The 23,667-nt window shown below is 39.5% G+C and overlaps 1 long non-coding RNA gene across 1 annotated transcript; it reads right to left on the reverse strand.

Annotated features, from left to right (window-relative positions):
* Positions 1-13,989: 13,989 nt before the first annotated feature.
* Positions 13,990-22,429, reverse strand: LOC128095332 (uncharacterized). Its single transcript, XR_008213222.1, has 2 exons — positions 19,148-22,429; positions 13,990-19,052 (listed from the first exon to the last, which is right to left on the reverse strand). It is a non-coding gene; the product is annotated as an uncharacterized LOC128095332 (long non-coding RNA).
* Positions 22,430-23,667: the final 1,238 nt, after the last annotated feature.

Below are 23,667 nucleotides of genomic sequence, written 5' to 3' on the forward strand. Positions count from 1 at the left end.
GACAGCCAGGGAGCTGGCATGTGACTGGGCTAAGCCCTCTGCATCTGGGAGACAGTTTTGTACTTGGTCTTTCATGTGACCCCTAGCAGTGGGACCAGGACCTGTCCCAAATGCATGGGCTGGCTCTTGGAAACCTATTCTCTGTGGCAGGATGCCTTACTTAGCCTTGATGCAGGGGGGCAGAGGTTGCTCCTGCCTGAAAATGATATGCAGTGCTTTGTTGATTCCCAAGAGAGACCTTACCCCATTTGAAAGGAGAGGGAAGAAGGACTGCGGTTTTGAAGGGAGTTACAGGGAGAGTATGGGAGCAAGAAAGAATGGGAAATTGTCATTGAAACATGAAATAAAATGAAAAAAAAAGCAAAGAATACACGAGGAAACAATAAAACAAGTTAATCCATTTAATGTTTGGTCAGAAAGCTTCTTAAAAGTGCCATGCCCCTATTTTTAGCCTGTACCCAGTCAGGAAGCCTGATCTTAAATGAGCCGTCCATCTGTTTCCCACTAGCAATAGCTTAGCTGAGGAAAGTCAGTGATCAGTGAGTCACCATTAGCCCTTATTGTGAGTGCTTAGCATCATTTTTGTTGATTTTTTTCAGTCTTATGTGTAAATTCTGGCCCCATGTAGGAATGCCATTTGTAGCTCAGGTTTTGTGTCCCAACAGACTATTCCCAAATAAAAACACGGAGACTTATTAATAATTATAACTCAAGTTTATTACTAGCTAACTAATACATTTTAAATTAACCCATAATAATGACCTGTGCTTTGCCATGTGGAGTGGTTCCTTTTCACAGTATTGCAAGTTCACATCCTTCTCTCTTAGTCTCTTCACAATTCTGGGACTCATCCCTTCTTCACAAAAACCACATTGTCTTGTGCTCCTGCCAAAATTCATATTGCCTAGGTATAAACCAGTCAGGTTAAATCAATCACAGTGATATATATTCAGACACTGTAAAGGAATATTCCACATCCTGTTCTTAGGTTTTTTTCATACACACTCCCTTATTTAAATTTCTAAGGAGACATTGATTTCCATACCTGCTGTCTACTTGACAGGTTTTACATTAAAATCTATATGAGAAATATTTGTGATATGTAATAAATTATAGTCTAAAATATTTATTCTTTAAATATTTCACTTATTAAGCTTGACTTCATCCTGATTCTCAGCCCTAAAATCTGAAGAACAACCACATTTCATGGAATCTAAAACTGCCCAGGTGATAGTTAATTTTGTACCACAGACTTAGCTGAGATCCACAGCTGCCATAATGTTTAGGATAAACGTTAGAATATACAGTGTGCATTTGGAAATATATCAACATGGTGAACTTATTATATATATGTAGGTTGTAATATATATTGGCTAACGCAATATCACCTCATTTCCCCTTTTTTTCCTAAAATAAAAAAGCTTATAAGTAATACAATGTTGCTAGAGTTTTCCTACCTGACCCACAGTCAGGACAAATCTCTCTCACCCGCCAGTCCCAAGCCGCTCAAACCCGATCAAGTAAACACAGAGACTTATATTGGTTACAAACTGTATGGCCGTGGCAGGCTTCTTGCTAACTGTTCTTACAGCTTAAATTAATCCATTTCTATTAATCTATACCTTGTCACGTGGCTTGTGGCTTACCGGTACTTTACATCTTCCTTATCCTGATGGCGGCTGGCAGTGTCTCCCCCTCTCAGCCTTCCACTTCCCAGCTCTATTTTCCTCCTTGTCCCGCCTATACTTCCTGCCTGGCCACGGGCCAATCAGTGATTTATTTATTGACCAATCAGCAACACATTTGACATACAGACCATCCCACAGCACCTCCCCTTTTCTTTTCTTAAAAAGGAAGGTTTTAACCTTTATACATCTCCAAAGTCAGTTTGGTATAGTTGGGAATTTGGGCGTAGCTTCTCTTACTACTTTTTGCTGGAGGGGGGCGTTGTATCTTCTGGGGAAACAAAGAAAATTTTAGGATCATGGAGTAGTCCGTGAGGCTGTATCATCTGAGCCAGTTGTCTTGAAACGGTTCTGGATGTTGGATCATCTGGGCCATGGTGTCATCGGAGACCTTTCAGGGGGTCTTGGCTGGTCAAACCTGATGTATCTTACTCTGGAACAAATCTATAGCCTCTTGCTTTCTGTGGAAACAAAAGAGACTCTTTTCCAAAGCAACATATCCTTACATCCAAATTTTGAAGTCAAAGTATCTTTAAAATATACATACTGGTTTAACTCAGCTTTCTTTACAATCAAATATCTTTCTGTAGTTAAGAATCCCAAAGACAACACAATCCAGACTCTCTGTGTAATAGTCATCTCTACATGGTTTATTTTTTATATTAATTTTACTGTCTCTTTAAAGACTTTATTTTTTAAAACCATGTATTTGTTTTTATACTGTATATATCACCTTTTTTTGTCTCTTTCAAGCCTATGTATATTTTACACATATTTTAAACTATTACATCTGAATTTGTCTTATTGTGAATCTATTGCTTTAAGCTGCAGCAGCTGTGGCTGCTGGCTCTGCCCACCTCAGCTTCCCAACATGGTGTGGTACTTTACCGCCAGCTCTGGGAGCTATCGTGGGTCTATGTTTTTATCCAAGCAGCATGTAGTCCAGAAACCTCTTTTTTTGTTTTGTACTAGCAAAGGCTAAATCCACAATGTAGCTTAATGTGCCATTTGCAGAGGCCTCATTCCTGCCATACTGCAGGTCGAGCTCGAACTCCAGCAACCCGCCAGTAGCTCAAACCGGCAGCTGCCGCTAATTTGAGAGAGACAATTAGGAAGCTGTTTTTAGCTCCATTTTAGAATCTTTTTTTTTAGGTTTTAGGTGGAAACTCTTGCCCCACGTTGGGCACCATTTGTTGCTAGAGTTTTCCTACCTGACCCACAGTCAGGACAAATCTCTCTCACCCACCAGTCCCAAGCCGCTCAAACCCGACCAAGTAAACACAGAGACTTATATTGGTTACAAACTGTATGGCCGTGGCAGGCTTCTTCCTAACTGTTCTTGCAGCTTAAATTAATCCATTTCTATTACCCTATACCTTGTCACGTGGCTTGTGGCTTACCGGTACTTTACATCTTCCTTATCCTGATGGCGGCTGGCAGTGTCTCCCCCTCTCAGCCTTCCACTTCCCAGCTCTATTCTCCTCCTTCTCCTGCCTATACTTCCTGCCTGGCCACGGGCCAATCAGTGATTTATTTATTGACCAATCAGCAACACATTTGACATACAGACCATCCCACAGCAATACAAGAAAAACTGTATCCAATAAGTATATACAATATATTTAGTCAGCCTTTTGGGACCCTGACAATGGTGCCCCAATGCTAGCTGAAACAGTTCCAGAAGAGAATATATAGTCCCATGTTCACTGTTCAAAAAATGCTGAAATGCTGGGTCAAAAGGAAACTCCCTGGCATAGATGGCCAAGTATAATGCCCATTGACATAACAGAAATATAGGTTCAGAGTTGTAAATAGATGATTCATTAACTGAAATGGTTCTGCAATAAGATAAGACTCTTGACTTTAATTGTGTAGAACCAAGAGGTATTATGTAAGACCATAATCTGGTTGTACTTAAAGATTAGAAGGACAGAGCCTTTAAAATGGCAATAGAGCCGGGCGGTGGTGGCGCACGCCTTTAATCCCAGCACTCGGGAGGCAGAGCCAGGCGGATCTCTGTGAGTTCGAGGCCAGCCTGGTCTACAAAGTGAGTTCCAGGAAAGGCGCAAAACTACAGAGAAACCCTGTCTGGAAAAACCAAAAAAAAAAAAAAATGGCAATAGATACAGATGTTGAGCCCTAGAAAAATCTGTTAGTTTATAGTTTTTAGGACAGGTATGATTCATGATTGAGTCCTATCATTTGTACTCCTTAAGGGGGAATGTGAAGGGGCCCCAAAATAGCTTAACCACACAGCAGCCATGACAGGCTAAAGGTCCTAAACAGCTTCTGTGACAGGCTTACTGCCAGGCAACACCCAGATCCAGGAAAAGCTTTAAGCTGATACCACCCAGGGATTCACCCAGGGATGAGGAAGTAACTGACATCCCAAACATTCCAAAAATTAGATAAAGTAGCCAGATGTCCTTGAGTCTAGCACACACCTATTTTTTTGTTTGTTTGTTTTAGTGATACCCCTACACAATTTTCAGCCAATCAGAAACCTTTCATCTCATCATTTCTATATCTTCCATTTTTTTTCTTTTTTGAGTAGAATCAATAATCTACACAATTCTATAACCTCTTTTTTCTTTTTTTCTATTTTTTTTAAAACAAGAACTCTCAATCTAATCTCCTTTATTTAGCTTCTTTTCTGACCATTAAAAATTATCTTGTAACCAAGCATTATAAACAATGATAATTACCCATAAATTTGAGCAACCTAAAACCTCCCACTCTACTTCCTGGGCATGTGGGCATAATTTCTTAAAATTATTTCTGGCTTTTTTAGGGTGAAGACAACTTTTGGGGATCCTGAAAAAAAATTGGGGGTTACTTGTCAAGTCCTGGGAAAAGTATCAGTATCATTTGTTATCTAATCTCTGCATAGTGCAAAAGTGCAGAGCTTGTCTCAGTCCATGATGGAGTTGTCTGTGAATCTGGATCATCTCAGCTAGCCAACGGGAAATTTCCTGAGCAGTTTGTAGTCCAAAGCTGATCTTTGGGTGATATTAAACAGCTTAATGGCTTTATCATAGTCCATGTGGAATCATCATTGTGGGATCCTATAATTCTTTTGAAGATTTCAAATTTACTCTTAGGCATGGCCTTGGATTCCTATAGAAATGTTTTTCTTATTTTTATTTCATTTAATTGTTTTTGTGCCTCCTCTGCATTTTGGAACTTGAAGAGGGAATAAGGAAGAAGAAAAAAAATTATGGGGTTCACAATTCAGTGGGATTGAATGGTATGTGAGGAAACCACATTTTTTGGAATTGGTGATGAGGCATTAATCCAGATGTCCTCTGGAAGTTAAGAGACTGGGGCCCTGTTTGTTTCACTGTGTATGAGGAAGATTTTCTCTTGGGTGAGGGCAGGATAAAACGTTTCAGGCTGTGGAGATGAATGCAGTGGGGAAATCCCTCAAGTTTATCACCTGTGGAGGGTTACAAGAAGTACCTTGAAGGGTACCTTCCATTTAGTGTAAAGGGGTAAGGTTTGTTGGACTGGAGGGGGAAAAGGACCTGATTCCCAATGAGAATAGAGTGTTGGACATGGATTATCACATGACTGGTGTTAGGAGTAGTTAGCTTTTCTTATATCTAAAATTAACCCATTTCTATTAATCTATAAGTTGCCATGTGACTCATGGCTTAACAGTCTCATTACATGTTGCTTCTCAACATGGATTCTGGTAGCATCTCCCTCACTCAGCCTTCCACTTCCACCATTTCACCTCTCTCTTTGTCCTGCCTATACTTCCTGCCTGGCTACTGGTCATTCAGTATTTTATTTATTAACCAATCAGAGCAAGACATTCAGCCCATACAGAAAATCCCACAGCAGGTAGTCTGTAGGTTCCTTTCCATTAATTGAAACAGATCAATAGTATTAGCGTAAAAGAGCTGGTGTAGATACAACAGAATTGGCATAGTGACAGGAGATGACTGTGAGGATATGGGTTGAATTATATATATTGCCTGTGGTGAAGGACATGAGTCTGGGCTCTAGACTGCCACTGTTCTAGATGCTAGGTTGATATAATTATTTCCCTTAGAAATGATAGAGCTGTCAGCCTGATGAGATTGTCATTGAAAAATTCCTATTACATTCGGGAAATAGGAAGCTTTTATCATGACCAACATTTGGCCTGAGTTAGTTATGAATTGTCCTTTTGCTGTGAGAATCCCATGCTTTTTCCAGATATGAGTGTGGGATAGGAGGATATGCAAAGTATATTTGGAAGCTGGTGGTGGTGGCACATGCCTTTAATACCAGCACTTAGGAGTCAGACCCTGTCAGATATCTATGAGTTCTAAGCTAACATGATCTACAGAGCGAGATTCAGGAGAGTTACCAAAACTACACAGAGTTAGCTGTCTTGCAAAACAAAAATAAAATCATATTTGGAGTATGTATAACCTTTAGGAATTGCCCCTGTGTCAATTGGAAGGTATAGGTGAGAGACATTAGGGAGGTGTGGTGCAGAGTCCTGAAGCAGAGCCTGAAGCAGAACACTTATCAGACAGAGTCTCTGTGTGTTCAAGGCCATACTAGGGAACAGAGCAAAGCATGGTAACACAGTCCTTTAAGGCCATTACCAAACATAAAGACCTGGAGTTCTGTACAGACATACAATTTAAAAAAGAGATAGCTGGGCTAATATAGCCAATTAAAGGGCATAAAGGCAAGGCAATGAAAGCATGTGTAAGACAGAAAGTAGCTTGCATTGGGAAGCTGCAGGGTTGGTGAGGTAAGGTTTGCTTGTGACTTTTCCAATTTCCCTGATCTCTAAGTCTTCACCCCTATATTTAGCACTGTGTTTTTTATTTAATTTTACCTTTTAGAGACTAATCTACATGCAGATCTTAAATCAGGTGGTATATTCTATTAGGCTTCTTAACTCTAAGTATTGAGGTATTAAAAGGAGAAGTGTTTGGATGAAGGAGCATCTTTCGGAGAAGTTCAGGGATTATAGGCTTAAGTCCTCTAAGGCTCTGGAGTAAAAGATTATACTGACTTTGAGTGATGTACCAGGTAGGGTACTGGAACTGGATCACAATAGAGTGATGGTTTCTAGCAACAGAAGGGTTCTGGCTATCCAAGACTATGGGGTCTACATGAGAGATTGAAAGGAAAATGTCGTGTCAGAGCTAGTGGGCTGAGTGTCTAGGAGGAGGAGGAGAGGAGCTGCTGACAAATCTGTAGTAGGGAAATGTGGGCACTAATGAACTAGAAGTTGGCGCCTTAGCTAAAAATTTTCTTCCCATTCTGCAAACACAGGACAGGTTTCCACATACAAAACTGTGTGTAAGAGATATTCCCATGAAAATATATTTAAGTCATGGGGTTTGATAAGGTAAGTTATGGTGTCCCTCTACACAGACAACAGGGAGATTTGAATGACAGGCAAGACCCCAAAACTCCCCCAGGATGCAGTAAAGAACTCCAGTGTCCAATGAAGGAAATGGATCTTCCATATATAATAATGGCTACTCAAGGTTTTGGTATGACATGACTTGTTGGGTAAGGACCTGGGTACCTTCAATCCTCCATTACCCAGGGTAGGAGATAGCCTGTATGTTGGTCTTTCATTGATGACCCCATGTCATGAGTTACACAGGGTCAGTCAACTAACATATGTCCATATCAATAGCATTTAAGATGAGGCCCAGGTGACCTACATGAGGCTGGGGTTGTCTCAAGCCCAATGGCTTTCTCTACAAATTTTTAAAGAGGAACCTGGAGGCCTTCATGTGACTGGTCAGATAGCCTATGCTAGATTTGACAGCCTTGTTTCCAGGCTTATTCATGTCTCAGATAGCTATGCCATGCAGGAACATAGACTATGTAATCAAGCTGCATGCAGGTTACATAATCATATACCATTGGGTAACTTACTAGGCAAGGCCCTGGGATGCCTAAGCTATCTTCCTGACTGATGGACAGAGGATGCACAGTCATGTATTTAGGGGTGGCTGGTACACATAACACCACAAGAGACCATAAACCAGTAATCTACTGTTAGTTGGAGTGAGAGCCCATGGTAATTTCATTCTATAAGGTGTTCCTTTTTCAGCTTCCCTGCTACTTTTACAATATACAGGAAGGAGAGAGAGATAGATGAGTCAGCAGATCCAATTGAGATCTCCAATTCTTTGCCGTCATTTGCTTTCCATTCTATTTTAGACAGCTCTCTTCTTATTGGTTTCTAATCGATGTGTATTTGAATATGAGTCAGAGAGACGGAATAAAAAAGCTTACAGTCCAAAGTTTCAATAGCCAGGCTCCTGGCTAAATTCCAGCTAATAGCTGGATTTAGCCAAAGCCTGACTGTAAACAACACAAGAGAAGGATAACTGTCCCAGAGAACTGATGCAGACAGAGGCAGTAGAAACACGGATAAGCAGGGTTTGGTGGTATTGCCCACACTCCTGCTCTGAGTCACCTGCACCTGTTTGCTCTGCTGGAAAATCCTCCTTCCTCTGAAGCCACGGCTTCAGCCTTAACACCTGACAGAAACCAGCGATGTATTGATTATATGCTCCCTTAGAGGACCCATTAAGTAAATGACTGTGTCTGTGACAATTCTCACTTAGCCTCCAGGGACTCTATGAAAATTTCAAGAATCAGATTCCACAAAAAAGTGCACTTGGAGAATTTAAAATGGCATATCGATAACTCTTATCTAAAAGGTACAATTTGCAGCCCAGAATCACAATCAGCCATCCGCAGGTTGAAAGTGAGGCTTTCAGGTAGATAGCCAGGAAACAGGGCCAAGTACCAGGTACATGATCACCGTCTAGTTTCCATGAGAAGTTCTTCTCTTTTGAGAATTGAAATCTGGGCGTAAAATTCAATACATCATTTCCTGTCATCCACTTTCAGTTTCGTTGTTTTGACTGCATCACACATATTGTTGGGAGGGTGAAATGACTCAGCAGCTCTGAAGGAGATCTCAAAGACTACCCCAGGATTTGCTTTCCATTGGTGGATTTGAGTTCACTCTCCATATTGTTTATTGTGTGTTGTGCCATGTTCCACCCCCTCATTTCCCCAGAAATTCTCATGTAGAAGCATCAGGAAATATTATTTAGAAGGATTTAGGAAAGAGAAACACAAAGAAAATACAGGATAGCTTGAGAGTGTTTGAATCCTAATCCATCCAGCATCTACTGCCCCTGCCCTTGGGTGGTTAAAGCAATGACAAGGGGTGGAGAAAAGACAACCCCCCTGCAAAGACAGGTACAGGTCATCTCAGCCACCTGTACTCAGACCCATGATCCACTCATCCTCTCTAAGCAGACCTGCTAGGTAAAGCCTAAATGGACTCCAACAGGTTCCTATTCCAAACAAAATTTGAATGCACACCCTCCTACATCAGAAGCATAAGAGCTAAAAAAAATTGTCAGCAGAGCAGTTTCTCACCATTCAGCCTGTGGGTATAATCTGGGTCTCAGTTGCTTAGTAGCACACTATAATATGATTGTTATTTGGTGCCCACAAGGCAGAATCCTCCTGTAATACAAGGAGAGACAGATCCCGTGAAAATTACCAAATCAAAGTTTGTTTGATTCAAGCATTACAGATCTGAGTCACCTGATCTTGTCAAATGTGCAGCAAACAGATTCTTGCTTCTGCAGCTATGGCTTCTCTTTAAAGATGTGGTCTCTCCTTCTCAGTTTGAATTCACTTCAGGCTTTAGGATCTGGCATAGGCTACGGGAGTCCTGCTCTTCCCTTCTTCTGAAGCTACTGCTTTCTTTAAGGATATAGCAGTCCTGTGCAAGTTTTGATGTCCTGCTCTATGGGCAAGGAAGGTGAATTTCTTGAGGCTTTAGTATCTAGCAGAGACTAGTGAAATCCTGCTGTTTCCTCTACCATGGGAAATTTATTGTGGGAATGGCTATGGCATTGTAGTTTTATTCATGAACCATAGAGACACTGAAAATATGGAGCAGTAATATTTGCAGTCATATCTCTATCTGTCACCAAAGGCAATAAAATATGGAAAATGAAGTATAACACTGGAAACTTACTTGTTAATATCTGTATTCCATTTACATATTCACAGGATGAAATTAGCATTCTTGGTTTGCGTTATCACTGTGTTCTTGCATAAAGAGTCTCTTGTACTTGATTTTTTCCTACTTCTCAGTCCATTCTTATATATGAAAGAAAAGAGGGCATTAACTTCTTTTGAAGTCAATTAGTTGTTGATGATGACGGACAGGCATCTAATACTTCATTTGTTAATAATAAACATACCTGTTCCTTTCTGTCTTGAATAATTACTTGATTCTTCCCCTGATTATTTGGCTACTATGACAAAATCATAATTGAGAGTTACTCACTATTTTCTCTTTTATGGTATGTAGCTCATGAGAGTGAGAAATTTTGTTCGTCATCATTTAGTCCACTAACATGCAGATTAAACTTCAGTCCTATCACATGTAGTCAATCTCAGTGAAACTTGTAAATAGCAGCAATTGCATTTCTGTTCTATGATGACATAAGTTTATAGGTACTTCAAAAATAGTTTATTTTCATCATATTGGCATGTGTAATTTATATTTATATTTTGGAAATCATCTTTTAAGTAAGTATATTTTTAAAACTGTCTTTTAGACTCCAGTCTGGCACTAAAGGCATACTTTTGTCCATGAAGTAAAACAAGTAACACATTACTGCCACGTTAGTGAGAAAACACTAACACCCTTCATAGTATAAGGGATTCAGTTTTCACAATATCTCTCTACTTGTTCTATGATGCATTTCAATTACACTATAATATTATATAAGTTTATGTATGTGTATATGTATGAGTTTGCTTATGCATATGTATACATATACACAGATACATATGCATGTGTATCCTTTCTTGACAGAATTTTGAATTTCATGCATAAGTGCTCAATTTAGATTATTTCACACTCCTTTTTTTCCATCCTACTCTATCTCCCTGCCTCTGCCTCCTGAATGCTGGGATTAAAGGCGTGTGCCACTACCACCAGGCAATGCTTTTTTTTTTTTGACAGTCACAGCCAATGTGGCCTGTTGTTATGAGGATAAATATTTAGAAGACTGTCAGAAATTATATGATTTCAGAGAAGTTGCAGATGAAGGTTCTCCTTCTGGGTCTTCTCCCTTCCTGGCCATGTGGAATATACTAAGATATTATATTCCACAGAATTTGTGTTCTTGTCTATATTATATGTCTTCATTTCTGAAAAAGGTTAGAGTGAAAACTAGACCTGTCTTTGCATATGAAATCTGCAATATCCTATGAAGGACTAAATGTTAGTAAATTATGACATTTCTTTTCTTTTTCTTTTCATTTTTTGAATTTTATTTTTCTTTATTAGTAAATTTTCTACTCACTGGTCATGCAATCCACAGACCCCCTCTTCCCTCCTCCCACCCCCAGTCCTCTTTCCCCAGCCATCACACATCCCCACATCCCCCAAATCCAGGTCTCCCATGGGGAGTCAGCAGAGCCCAGCTCACTGACCCTAGGCAAGTCCAAGCCCCTTCCCATTGCACCAAGGCTGTGCAAGGTGTCACACCACAGGCACCAGATTCCCAGAAGCCTGGCCATGTACCAGGGACAGATGCCGATCCCCGTGACTGGGTGCCCCCAAACAGATTGAACCAAACAACCATCTTCCGTGTCCAGAGGGCCTAGTCCATCCCAGGGGGCTCCACAGCCACCAGTCTACAGTTCATTGGTTTCCACTAGTGGGGTCCATCATCTCTGCACATCCTCCCATCATGATCTCCACGTCCCTCACCTGCCGCATCTCTACTCTCTTTCATCATTTGGATTCCTGGAGCTCAGCCTGGTACCTGACCATGGATCTCTGTATCTGCCTCCATCTGTCACTGGACAAAGGATCTACGCTGACAGCTAGGTTATTTGCTAGGTAGGTCACCAGAGTAGACCGGTCCAGGCACCATCTGGACCATTGCCAGCAGAACAACTTAGGGTCATCCTTGTGAATTCCTGAGAGCCTCCCCTCACCCTGCCTCTTCCTATTCCCATGATGTCCTCATTTATCATGGTATCTTCCTCCCTGCCCTCCTTTTTTAAACTTTTAATCAAAAAATTAAATTTAAAACAATTAATTTTTGATAAAAAATTTAATAAAAGAATACACTAGGAAACATAAAAAAAAAGTTAATCCATTTAATGTTTGGTCAGAAAGCTTCTTAAAAGTGCCATTCCCCTTTTATGAGCCTGTACCCAGTCAAGAAGCCTGCTCTTAAATGAGCCATCCATCTGTTTCCCACTAACAATAGCTTAGCTGAGGAAAGCCAGTGATCAGTGAGTCACCATTAGCCCTTATTTTGAGTGCTTAGCATCATTTTTGTTGATTTTTTTCAGTCTTATGTGTGAATTCTGGCCCCACGTAGAAATACCATTTGTACCTTGGGTTTTGTGTCCCACCAGACTATTCCCAAATAACCACACAGAGACTTATTAATAATTATAACTCAAATTTATTACTAGCTAACTCATACATTTTAAATTAACCCATAATACTTATCTATGCTCTACAATGTGGAGTGGTTCCTTTTCTCAGTATGGCAGGTTTACCTCCTGCTCTCTTAGGCTCTTCACAATTCTGGGACACCTCCCTTATTCCCAGAAACCTTGTTGTCTGGTCCTCCTGCCTAACTTTATCCTGCCTAGGTATAAACCAGTCAGTTTCTTTATTAAATAAATCACAGTGACATATATTCAGACAGTGTAAAGAAATAATCCACATGCTGTTCTTAGAATTTTTCATAAACACCCCCATTTTATTTAAATTGCTATGGAGACATTGATTTCCATCCCTGTTGTAGGTTTGATAAGTTTTACATAAAAATCTATATGTAGAAATATTTGTGAAATATAATTATATATATATATATATATATATATATATATATACTAAAATATGTGTATTTTTTCTTTAAATATTTCACTTATTGAGCAGGGACTTCATCCTGAATCTTAGCCCTAAAATCTGAAGAACAACCACATTTCATGGAAATTGAAACTGCCCAGGTGATGCTTAATTTCATACCATCGACTTAGCTGAGATCTACAGCTGCCATAATGTTTAGGATAAAAGTTAGAATATACAGTGTGCATTTGGAAATATATCAACATGGTGAATTTATTATATATATGTAGGTTGCAGTGTATATTGGGGAATGCAATATCACCACATATCTCCTTGTTTTCAAAAATATAAAAGCTTATAACTAATACAAGAAAAACTATATCCAACAAGTATATACAATATATTCAGTCAGCCTTTTTGGGGCCCTTACAATGGCGCTCCAATGCCAGTGTGAAGCAGTTCCAGAAGAGACTATGTCCTCCCATGTTCCCTGTTCAGAAAAAGCTGAAATGCTGGGTTAAAAGTAAATTACCTTGCATAGAGTTAAGATGGCCAAATATAATTTTAATTGACATAACAGAAATAAAGTTTCAGAGTTGTAAATAGATGATTCATTAACTGACATGGTTCTGCAATAAGATAAGACACTTGACCTTCATTGTGTGGAACCAAGAGGTATTGTAAAAGACAATAATTGGGTTGTACTTACAGATTAGTACTACAGGGCCTTTAAAATGGCAATAGATACAGATGTTGAGCCCTAGAAAAAGCTGTTAACTGATGGTTCTTAGGACAGGTATGATTCATGATTGAGGCCTATTATTGGTACTTGTAAAGGGGGAATGTGAAGGGGCCCCAAAATGGCTTGACCACACAGCAGCCATTACATACTTAAGTTCCTAGACCCAGTTTCTGTGACATTCTTATTGGCAGGCAACACCCAGATCCAGGAAAAGCCTTAAGCTGATACCAGGGATTCACCCAGGGATGAGGAAGTACCTGATATCCCAAAAATTCCAACCATTAGATAAGGTGGCCAGATGTCCTTGAGTCTACAACACACTTATTTTTTGTTTATTTGTTTTACTGATACCCCTACACAATTGTCAGCCAATCAGGTACCTTTCATCTCATCATTTCTATATCTTCCATTTTTTTCTGTTTAGAGTAAATTCAATAATCTACACATTTATATATCCTCTTTTTTTCTTTTTTTCCTCTTTTTTTAAACAAGACCCCTCAATCTAATCTCCTTTATTTAGCTTTTTTGTCTGACCATTAAAAATTAACTTGTATCCAAGCACTATAAACAAGGATAATTAACCATAAGCCATTGAACAACCCAAAACCTCCCACTCCACTTCCTGGTCACGTGGGCATAGTTTTCTTAAAATTACTTCCTTCTTTTTGAGGGTGAAGACAACTTTTGGGGATCCTGAAAAAAAATTTAGGGGTTACTTGTCAAGTCCTGGGAAAGGTAGCAGTGACATTTGTTATCTAGTCTCTGCATAGTGCAAAAGTGCAGAGCTTGTCTCAAGTCCTTGATGGAGTTGTCTGTGAATCTGGATCATCTCAGCTAGCCAACTTGAAATTGTCCTGAGGAGTTTGTAGTCCAATGCTGATCTTTGGGTGATATTAATCAGCTTAATGGCTTTATCATATTCCATGTGGAATCATCATGGTGGGATCCTGTCATGCTTTTGAAGATTTCAAATTTGCTGTTAGGCATGGCCTTGTTTTCCTACAGAAATTCTCTTTTTCTTTTCTTTGTTTTATTTGTTCTTGTGCCTCCTCTGTGGTTTCAAGAAATCACAGTCTGATAAAAGTCTGTCTCTTGGAACCACGAACCTTCTTCCATAGAAGAGAATATCTTAACAGCATTTCTCCCCACCACTTGCCTCGCCAAACTTCACCAAACTGACCTTTGTCAATGCTTCCCTGTAACATCATGGGGCTGGCAATTATTCTCTGAGCAAGCAGTAGTAAACCATTAATCTCCTACAGCAGCAACACCATCAACACCAACATGATGAGAAGCAGTTTATAGATCGGAGCAGCAGCAGCATCCAAAGTCTCACCAGCACCATTTGTAGCCTGGAACAGCCCCAGTCACAGGAGATTCTTAAACTCAGGGTTGTGTGTTCGAGGCCCAAATTGGGAACCAGATATAACATGAATCTTAAAAGTTCTTATTAATAAAAAACTCAGTGTCAGTTTTAGAGTGAATTTTGAAAGATCAGAGGAGGAGAATAAGCCCCAGCCAATGTCACATGGATTTTCAGTTAAGTGTGGAAATTTGAGAGAGTTTCCCATCTGTGTTGGAATTACAATTTATGATTTCTTTGTACTAACCATTTTTGATTGTTTCCTTGCTTTCATGTAGTAATTTGTTGGTGCTCAAATTTTGCAATATTTATGCTTCTTTTTTTTAATTCCCTGTCATTCTTAGAAAACAATGTCTTCACAGCAGACATCCTTTTCCTTTAATAAGAACTGTATGTGACCTTTGCATTTAATATTTTCTTATTCTAAGAATAATGGTGAGTGTTCTGGTTTGAATATGTGGCCTGAGACAAGACATTACAAGTTCTATGCCATTTGAGAAGTTGTGGAGTTGTGTAATAGTGATGTAAATGATGCTTTTTTTTCTGGCAGTCACAGCCAATGTTGCCTGTGATTATAAGGATGAATATTAAGAAGAATGTCTGAAAAACTTATGATTTCAGAGAAGTTGCAGATGAATGATAGCCTTCTGGGTCTACTGTCTCCCTGGCAATGTGCACCATGCTAACTTATTATATTGGCCAGATTTTTGTGTTCCTGTCAGTGAGATATTTCTTATTTCCTGAAAAGAGTTAGAGAGTAAACTTCAGACATGTGTTTGCATAAGAAACTAGCAATACGCTATGGAGGGCTAAATGTTGGTAATTTGTGACATTTGAAAGAGCTGGTAAAATCATCAACATTACCTTGTTGTATTGTAGTCCTGTTACCTGCAGTTTCTCCATAATAAAACAGAATGATTATAATTGAACATAATAGATCTATCAGTGGCTGAAGGGACTGTTATTAAAATCCTTCTAGGGAAACAATTGTTAAAGTGACATCCCTGGTTAAGAACAACATTGATTGCACATAATTTTCCCAAATTCTGTGCTTTTATGTACAAGAGACACCTCAATATTTCTCTTTTATGATGTGTGTGTGGATTACAAAAGAACAACAGAGACACTGGTATGTGGTATAATTTTAAGCACACTGTTACATGTCTAGATTATTTTTATGGGAATATTTTTTTTACTGAATATCTGTATTGTTTTTGACCTCATGGGACAAATCCTAAAAACTTATGAAAGTTGCACATTAACAGGGCTCAGCTTAGTGTATGGGTTGGCACCCATCATTTGTGGTTGACTTTTCATCCTTGTTTTGCTGAGAGCCTAGCTTCATGGCTTCGCTATCAGGGAGCCATGATTACTGCTGCAGCTCTGGGAGGTTGGTGGTCCATGCGGACAGTGAATAGCAAACTGCCAACAGCTTATAAACACCATTTAATCTACATGCTTTAGAACATAGGCTGCCATTAGTGTATTTGTTCTTAGCCTTTCCCGACAGCTATAAAAATAAAACAAAATAAATGACATCCATGTGTCTGTCCTGAAGTACTATGTATCTGTAAGTAAGACAAATCATTACAGATTTACGAATCTGACAGACACTTGGAGGGTCCTGCTCATTCCTATCTGCTATTTATTTTTCAGCACAGTTTACCCTTTGAGAGATACTTGAGGTACATTGAAACCCACTATCAGAGTTTATTAGGCAATGGGAAAAGGGAAAAGGTGCATTGGATTATGGACATAACCTTTGTGGATAGGGTGCAGAGGAATTGGTGGAACCTGTCTTTATGGGACTACTCAGCATGGGCATATGGGCCTATGCAGCTATGCCATGCATGTGCCTAGACAGGTTACATGTTCATGTTGCTCGCAAATTATGTGACCAAGCAATGAATGTATTACTTAGGACATAAGGTCCTCTGGTGACGAAACATCTTTCCTGGCTGCTGGACTGTGCATGTTTTTATGGAGATGGGAGTGTGGCTAGGAAGAATAACAATCCAGATTTGTTTTTCTTATTAAAAAATAAGTGGGTTAGGGGATACAGGTGAATGGGAGTGGGGACAGACTTTCTCCCAGAAATGCTTTCATCTGAGGCAGTGTGCAAAGTTTAACTTTTGTGGGTATAGAAGGGGACATTTTTGAGGTAGCTGGACTTTCTGTGGTAGTTAATTGTGTTCTACAGTGTATGATCTTTGGACTATTCCTTTGCTTCTTGGATCTTGCTGTGATAATCTGACAAGGTACTGGCAGGCTAAAGAGGTAATTTATTAAAAACATTATTGGAGGAGTCCCAAAAGGGGTCCCAGATGGTGCAAGGAGGGACCTGATATCAGAAAACTCTGAATGATTCAGATCTGAAGTGTTTCTGCCATGTCCATGTAGTTCGAAGGTGACTTTGTAGCTTCCAAGTATTTTCAAACATAGTAAGGGTCAATCACAGGAAATTTAAAATCTTCATTTTCATTTATATTTTAGAACTCTGCTATCAGAATTTAATGGTTAAGCTGGTGGTGGTGGCACATGCCTTTAATACCAGCACTTGGGAGTCAGACCCAGGCAGATGTCTGTGAGTTCAAAGCTAGTGTGGTCTACAAAGCGAAATTCAGGACAGGCACAAAAAATACACAGAGTTATCTGTCTTGAAAAGAAAAATAAAAAGCATATTTGGAGTACGTATAACCTTTAGGAATAGCCCATGTGCCAACTAGAAGGTACAGTTGAGAGACATTAGCTCAACCTGTTGGTTAGTAGTGTATGTCTTTGATTCTAACACCCCTGTATCTGACACTTTGGCATATCCTGCTTTGTGTCCAATCGTGTAAAAAGGAGCAACCATCTGTGTACCCGGTATAAATGGCCTGAGGCAATGTGCACTCCTGTATGTGTGAAGGATGAGGCAAAAATTCCTTTAGGATTTAAGTGCAGTAGTGAGATGTGGAATAGTCAACACTCGTTCGAGGAAGAAGGATTGAAATTTTAACAAGTGGACAAGTCTGGAAAGTAAGTGTGGCATCTTCCAGTAATAATACTTGGAGAGATAAAAACACGGAAGTTGAAAAAGTTTGCAAGACTTTATAAGTTAAAAGATGGAACAAATTATGGTGGGAAGGTGATGGATTAGGTGACCCAAAATTTAATTTCTTTGATTCACTATTAATTATATTTTAATTGGCCAATGTAGCCAATTAAAGGGCATAAGAGCAAGATAATGAAAGCATGTGTAAGACAGCAAGTAGCTGCATTTGGAAGCTGCAGGGTTGGTGAGGTTAGGTTTGCTTGTGACTTTTCCAATTTTCCTGATCTCTAAGTTTTCCAACCCTATATTTGGCACTGTGTTTTTCATTTAAAGAGACCATTTAGAAACTTGAATACATGCAGGTCTAAATCGGGTGGTATATTCTATTAGGATTCTTACTCTAAATATAGAGGTGTTAAAAGGAGAAGTGTTTGGATGAAGTAGCTTCTTTCTGAGAAGTTCAGGGATGATAGGTTTAAGTCCTCTAGGGCTCTGGAGTGAAAGAGTGTACTGAGTTTGAGTGATGTACCAGGTAGGGTGCTGGAACTTGATAACAATAGAGTGATGGATTCTAGCAATAGAAGGAGTCTGGCCATCCATGACATTGGAGTCCATATTAGAGATGGAAAGGGAAATGACATGTCAGAGATAGAGGGCTGAGTGTCAAAGGGGAGGAGGAGGAGAGGAGCTGCTGACAAATCTGTGGTAGGGAAATGTGGGCACAAATGAAATAGATGTCTGTGCCTTAGCTAAAAAAATCTCTTCCCATTAGGTGCACAGGGCAGGTTTCCATAAACAAAAATGTGTGTAAAAGATATACCCATGAAAATATATTTAAGTCATGGTGTTTGGTGAGGTAAGTAAGGCTGTCCCACAACCCAGATAACAGGGATATTGGAATGACAGGTAAGACCCCAAAACTTGCACAAGATGCAGTAATGGCCTCCAGTGTCCAAAGGAAGGAAATAGATCATTCCTGTACAATAATGGCTTCTCTAGGTTTTGGTATGACATGACTGTCGGTGGGTAAAGACTTGAGTACCTCAGTTGTCCATTATGCAGGGTAAGAAATTGCCTGTATGTTGGTCTTCAGGCTTTAGGATCTGGCATCAGATAGGGGAGTCCTGCTCTTCCCGTCTTCTGAAGCTACTGCTTTCCTTAAGGATATAGCATCCCTGTGCCAGTTTTGATGTCCTGCTCTATGGGCAAGGAAGTTGATTTTCTTGAGGCTTTAGTATCTGGCAGAGACTAGTGAAATCTGCTGTTTCCTCTTCCCTGGGCGATTTATTGTGGAAATGGCTATGGCATTGTTGTTTTATTCATGAACCATAGAGACACTGAAAATATAGAGCAGTAACATTGGCAGTCACTTCTCTATCTGTCACCAAAGGCAATAAAGTATGGAAAATAAAGTATAGCACTTGAAACTTACTTGTTAATATCCTGATGTCTTTTACGGAATTACAGGATCAACTTTGCGTTTTTGGTGTGCATTATCATGGGGTTCTTGCATAAAGAGTCTCTTGTACTTGATTTTCCTAATTCTCAGTCCATTTGTATATATGAAAGAAAAGAGGGCATTAACTTCATTGAAAGTCAGTTATTTATTGATGATGGCAGACAGGCATTTAATACTTCATTTGATAATAATAAACAAACCTATTCCATTTTTTCTTGAATAATTACTTGAGTCCTCCCCTGATTATTTGGTCACTATGACAAAATGTTATTTGGGAGTTGCTCACTATTTTATCTTTAAGGGTATGTAGCTCATTAGAGTGAGAAATTTTTTTCCTCATCATTTTGTCCATAACATGCTGATTAACCTTCAGTCCTATCACATGAGTGCCTCAATGTTTAGGTTCTTTGATTCCCAAATAAGGAGCACAGCAGCTGCTAAAGCACGAATGCAAGGTGCCCATCCCTGTGTGGTGAGGTCTAGTTTTATTGACAGGTATGCTACACGTGCAAATGGGGGCAAGATGATGCCCTTGGGCACCTAGGGAATAACCCTATAGTTCTGTTACATAGAGGGAAGGGCTGAATTATGTCTGTAAAGTTTAGGGTCAGCCATTTGAAGACCTGCAAGGCAGCAGTTCATAAAGCAATGCTAGGACTTGGGAGGCAGAGCCAGGCTAAACTTGGTGAGCTAGAGGCCAACATGTTCTAGAGAAGGAAATCCAGGACAGGCACAAAAGCTAAACAGAGAAACCCAATTTCTAAAAAACAAACAAACAAACAAAAAACAGAAAAAACGGAAACAAAAGGACCACAGAGAGTGCTGTCAGATGCACTTGGCAGCCCAGTGTCACAATCAGAAACGTGCAGAGAGGAATGGAGCCTGTCTTGTAGATAGGTAGATTTTAGTACAAAGCAGCTGAAAACTCACTCAGCCCACGAACCAACATCAGACAGTTTTGTACTGTTTGTTGGAGTCAGAACCCTGGTTAAATTACGTTTTATCCTGTGCTCCCCTTTCAGTTTCTGTGCTTCTTTAAGAACACAGGAGGCAGGGAGGATAAATGAGTCAGCAGCTCTGATGGAGATCACTAAATTCACTGATGTCATTTGCTTTCTATTCCTGGATTTGAGATCTCACACCTTATTGGTTCCTAATCTATGTCTATTCAAATAGGAGGCAGTCCAATGAAATAAAAATGCCTGCACTGAAGGGTTTTACCAGCCGGGCTCCTGGCTAAATTCCAGCTTGCAGCTGAAATTAGGCAGGAGTTCAGTTGAAAACACCTCCAGAGAACGAATACTGTCCCCGAGAGCTGCAAAAGACAAAGGAAATATATACCTAGAGATAGGCAGGGAAATGTGAGGATTCCTAACACTCCTGCTCCGAGTCACCTGCACCTGTGTACTGTGCAGGAAATGTGACACTAAAGCCACTGCTTCATCTTAGTATCTGTGATCTCTGCCTCAGTCTAGAATTGTGCATTATCACATTGTTGGCAAAGAAGTTTTATGTTGGGTAAAATACCTGACATAAAACAGGGATATATTGATCATTTGCTCCCACAGTAGACCCATTTAAAAAACGACTGAGTCAGGGAATATTCTCACAGCCACCTGGGATTCTGTGAAAATTTCAAGTGTCAAATTCCACATAAAGTGCATTTGGGGAATCTAAAATAGCATATCGGAAACTGTTACCTGAAAGGTACAGTTGTAAGCCAAAAACCACAATCAACCATCGGCAGATGGAAAGCAAGGCTTTCAAGAATACATCCAGGGCCAAGTAGCTGGAAGCATGATCACCCCCTACTTACCATGGCATGCTTTTCTCATTTGGGAATGTCATTCTGGTCCTAGTATACATTACCTTTTTTCCAGCCATCCATTTTCAGTTTCGTTTTTATAGCTGCAGCGCTGCAGCACACATTTACTTGAGAGGATGAAATGACTCAGCAGCTCTGAAGCAGATCTCAAAGAGTACCACAGGATTTGCTTTCCATTGGTAGATTTGAGATCACTCTCCTGATTGGTTCCTATACAAGGGGCATTGCTGAATCCCACATTTCCCCAGAGTACTCTTGCTTAGAAGCAGCAGGAAATACTAGGTAGAAAGATAAGGAGGTGGGAGTAACAGACAGAAATAACAGATTAGCCTCCAGATTGCCTGGATTTAAATCCGTGAGGCATAGGGTATTTAAAGAAATGCAAAGGGGTGGAGGAAAAGACCTCCCCCCAGCACTGCATATTGTATACAATCTTAGACAACTTCACTCAGGTCCATGGTCCAATAATCCTCTCTATGCAAACTTCCTGGGTAAATGGGCTCTAACAGGTTCCTATTCCAGACACAAATGGAATGCACAGCCTCCCTGTTCAGAGGCAAGGAGAGCTAATGCAGTTGTCAGCAGAGCAGGTTCTTACCTGTCAGGCTCTGGCTATATTTGGGGTCTCAGGTGCTCATGGGTATAACCAAAACCCTATTGTATATTGACCTAGACAAAGTTGATTGATCCTAACATGCACAAGAAAAGGAACCCTTGGAAATTCGCAAAGTCAGACATTGTTTGATTCCCACCATTACAGCCCTGATTCACCTAATCCTGCCAAATGTGCAGCAAGCAGATCCTGCTTCTGCATATACTGCTTGTCTTTAAAGATGAGGCCTCCCTCTGTTAGTATGAATTCACTTGATATGTTCCTATCTTGCAGAGACTAGAGGAATCCTGCCCTTTTCTTCTTCTCAAGTTACTTCTTCCCTTAACGATATGGCATCTGTGTGTCAGGCTTGAAGATCTGCTCTATGGGCAAGGAAGATAATTTTCTTAAGTCTTTAGTATCTGCAGAGACTAGCGAAATCCTGCTCTTTCCTCTACCCTGGGAGATTTATTGTGGGGATACCTAGGGCACTGTACATTCCATCATGATCTTCAGAGTCACAGAAAATATCGATTAGTAATATTTGTAGACACTACCCTACCTATCACCTAAGAAAATAAAGTAGGGATCATAAATTATAGCACAGGAAAATTACTTGTTATCATCATTTTGCCATATAGGTTCACACAGACTCAACTTTGCATTCTTGTTTTGTTTTAGTACTGTGTTCTGGCATGCAGAATCCCTTGCACATATTCTTTTCTTAATTGTTAGGCCATTCCAATATATGAAATCTGACAGGGCATGAGCCTGGTTGGAAATCAAACATTTATTGCTGATTTCAGAGATTTATTCAGTACTTCCCTGTAAAATAATAAACACACCCTATTTCCTTTTTCCTTTTGTATTTATTTTTGTATGCATTGAACAAGTGCAGATCTTATCATGTGTCTCCACCTATGTCCTATAGTAAAGTTGAGACTGGAAAATGTTGGTACATTGGAATCATCAACCACCTCTGATTCTCTTTGGTTCTTTCTGCCTTCTCTTCAACACAAATATGTGGGGATCTCAGGTATTGTTTTGCAGAAGACATTAAACTTCAGAACATAATACCCAAAAGCCTCTCTGGCTCTATAGTAAGACCCACTCTGCACATCATTGTGTTGTTTCCCAACTATTGTGTGAAGTATGTCTGTGATTAGGGCCCAGTGATGAACATATATGTTAGTATTTCCCTGTCGTTAGGACTTAGTTAATTACTCTATGACCTTGGCAGAAGAAAAGAAATTGTTTTTATATGAGTCTGTCATTTGAAAGTTGCTCATTATTTTCCCTTTTATGGTATGTAGCATCTGAGAGAGGGAAATTTTTTTCTTCCTCATTTTAATCCACTAACACACACAAAAAAACTTCTGTCCTAACATATGCAGTCAATCCCAGCGAATCTTCTAAATAGCACCAGATGGATTTGTCTTCTATGATGACATTAATATGTAGGGACTTGAAAAGGAGCTTCTTTCCATCATATTATGTGGTGTAAGTATATTTTTGAAATGGTCTGTTGAGATTCACGGTTACACTAAAGGCATATCTTTGGACATAATTTCTAAGAAATAACAAATTGCTGTCACATGAGTGAGAAACTCTGACACTTATTCACAGTATAAGGAATTATGTTTTCATAATATCTCTCTATATATTCTATTATGAATTTCAATTAATTATAATATTTATGTAAATTGTATATGTGCATAGGTTTGAGTTTGCCCATGCATATATATATATATATATATATATATATATATATATATATATATATGCATCGATACATATACACATATTCATATGCATTAGTACACTATCTTGACACAGTTTAGAATTCTATTCATGCATACATTTAGATTATTTCACAAATCTTTTGGCTCCTTCAATTTAATATCAGCACTGCAAATTATTAAAATAAACACCTCTGTTTACTAATGTTATTTTACCTAATTGTTCATCTACAAATGTATACATAACTAACTCACCCTCTATATAGAATATGGTGTATAGGTGTAGCCATTTTAGCATTTTTTTTGGGGGGGGGGATTTTTGGGATAGGGTTTCTCT

Source organism: Peromyscus californicus, unplaced genomic scaffold, assembly GCF_007827085.1.
Source record: "Peromyscus californicus insignis strain IS unplaced genomic scaffold, ASM782708v3 Scaffold_4__1_contigs__length_199733344, whole genome shotgun sequence".
In the NCBI taxonomy this organism is placed as follows: Eukaryota; Metazoa; Chordata; class Mammalia; order Rodentia; family Cricetidae; genus Peromyscus; species Peromyscus californicus.